Source organism: Lynx canadensis, chromosome D4 (assembly GCF_007474595.2).
Source record: "Lynx canadensis isolate LIC74 chromosome D4, mLynCan4.pri.v2, whole genome shotgun sequence".
In the NCBI taxonomy this organism is placed as follows: Eukaryota; Metazoa; Chordata; class Mammalia; order Carnivora; family Felidae; genus Lynx; species Lynx canadensis.
This window is the reverse complement of record NC_044315.2, coordinates 1682096-1684617: the sequence shown is the minus strand read 5'-3', so window position 1 is coordinate 1684617 and position 2522 is coordinate 1682096. Positions and strand designations below refer to the sequence as shown.

The following is a 2522-nucleotide window of genomic DNA, read 5'->3' as shown; positions in this document are numbered from 1 at the left end:
TTTGGAGGACATGGAGGAACCTCTCAGCAAATTCTAGAAACAGAAGGAAACTTCCTCAATCTGATAAAGAATATCTATAAGAAACCGGCAATTAGCATCACATGCAATGGTGAAACATTGCATACTTTGCTTCTTAGATTGAAAAGAGAAAAGGGATGTCTGCTCTCATTCCTTCTATTTAACATTGTACTTGAGGTTATAGCCAGTGCAATAAGGTAATAAAATAGAAATCAAATACATAGAGATTGGAGAGAAAGAAAAAAAATGTCTTTATTTTTCAGAGGACACATTGTGTAAATAGCAAAGTCTAAGGAATTTACCAAAAAAATCTACTAGAAATAGTAAATGAATTAGGCAAGATTTCATGATACAAGGTCATCATATAGAAATCAATTATATTTCCATATAATATCAATGAATAATTAGAATATGATTCTTAAAAAAACACAATACTATCTATGAAGCATCAAAAATGTACAATGACTAGGGGAAAACTTAACCCAAGTTGTACTGGAGCTGTTCACTGAAAACTACAAAACATGGCTAACAGAAATTGAGGAAGACCTACATAAATGTAGATAAATACCATGTTCTTGGGTTGAAAGACAACATTGCTAAGATATTGATTCCCAAATTGATCTATAGATTTAATACAATCCCAATCAAAATCTCAGCAGTGCTCTTAGAAATTGACAAGTTTATCCTAAAATGTATATAGAAATGTGACATAGCTAGAGTATCCAAAGCCATCTTGAGAAAGAAGGGAAAGATTGGTAGACTTACACTATGTCAAGACTCATTATGGCATTGGCAAAAGGATGGAAAAACTGATCAATGGAATAGACAGTAGTCCAGAAATAAATCCACCCTTATAGGGTTAACCGATTTTTTGACAAGAGCTCCAAAGGAATTGAAGAAGAAAGAAAAGACTTTTTAGGAAATAGGTCCAGACCTTTTCCACAATGAGTTTGCCACCAGAACACAGGTGTTGTGAAAACCACCGCTAAACCTACAACAAGATGGGAAAGGAAAAGACTCATATCAACATCGTCGTCATTGGATATGTAGACTCAGGTAAGTCTACTACTACTGGTCATCTGATCTGAGGCCGCTGAGATGGAAAAGGGCTCCTTCAAGTATGCCTGGGTCTTGGATAAACTGAAAGCTGAATGTGAACGTGATTATCACCATTGATATTTCCCTGTGGCAACTTGAGACTAGTAAGTGTTATGTGACCAGCATTGATGCCCCAGGACACAGAGACTGTATCAAAAATATGATTACAGGCACATCTCAGGCTGACTGTGCTGTCATGATCGTTGCTGGTTATGTTGGCAAATTTGAACCAGGCACCCCCAAGAACGGGCAGACCCATGAGCATGTCCTTTTGGCGTGTAAAACAACTTATTGTTGGTGTTAACAAAATGGATCCCACTGAGCCACCCTACAGGTACGAAGAAATCCTTAAAGAAGTCAGCACCTACATTAAGAAAACTGGCTACAACCCCCACACAGTGGCATTTGTGCCAATTTCTGATTGGAAAGGTGACAACATGCTGGAGCAAGTGCTAACACGCCTCGGTTCAAGGGATGGAAAGTCACCCGTACAGATGGCAATGACGGTGGAACCACACTGCTTGAAGCTCTGGATTGCATTCTGCCACCTACTCGTCCAACTGACAAGCCCTTGCGTCTGCCCCTCCAGACGTCTACAAAATTGGCGGTATTGGTACTGTCCCTGTGGGCTGAGTGGAGACTGGTGTTCACCAGGCATGGTGGTCACGTTTGTTCCAGTCGATGCTACAACTGAAGTAAAGTCTGTTGGAATCTACCGTGAAGCTTTGAGTGAGGCTCTCCCTGGGGACGATGTGGGCTTCAATGCCAAGAACGTATCTGTTCAAGATGTTGGTCGTGGCAATGTGGCTGGTGACAGCAGAAGTGACCCGCCAATGGGAGCAGCTGGCTTCACGGCTCAGGTGATTATCCTGGACCATCACACCTGTGCTGGACTGTCACCCAGCTCACGTCGCCTGCAAGTTCGCTGAGCTGAAGGAGAAGATTGATCGTGGTTCTGGAAAAAAGCTGGAAGATGGCTCCACGTTCTTGAAATCTGGCGATGCTTCCATGGTTGGCATGGTTCCTGGCAAGCCTGTGTGTGCGTTGAGAGCTTCTCTGACTATCCTCCTCTGGGCTGTTTTGCTGTTTGTGTCATGAGACAGAAGGTTGCTGTGGGTGGCATCAAAGCAGTGGACAAGAAGGCAGCTGGAGCTGGCGAGGTCACCAGGTCTGCCCAGGAAGCTCAGAAAGCTAAATGAACATTATGCCCATAGCTGCCTTGGTCAGTGGCGGAAGAACGGTGTCACAACTATTTGCGCCAGGTGGCCATTTAAGTACAATAGTAAAAGACCGGTTGATGATAACAATGCATTGTAAAACCTTCAGAAGGAAAGGAGAATGTTTTGTGGACCATTTTTTTGTGTGTGTGGTGTGTGTGGCAGTTTCGAGTCATTAGTTTTTAAAAT

General features: G+C 42.4%; 1 pseudogene; it reads left to right on the top strand.

Annotated features, from left to right (window-relative positions):
• The first annotated feature begins 950 nt into the window (after nt 1-950).
• Nucleotides 951-2316, top strand: LOC115499415 (annotated as a pseudogene).
• Nucleotides 2317-2522: the final 206 nt, after the last annotated feature.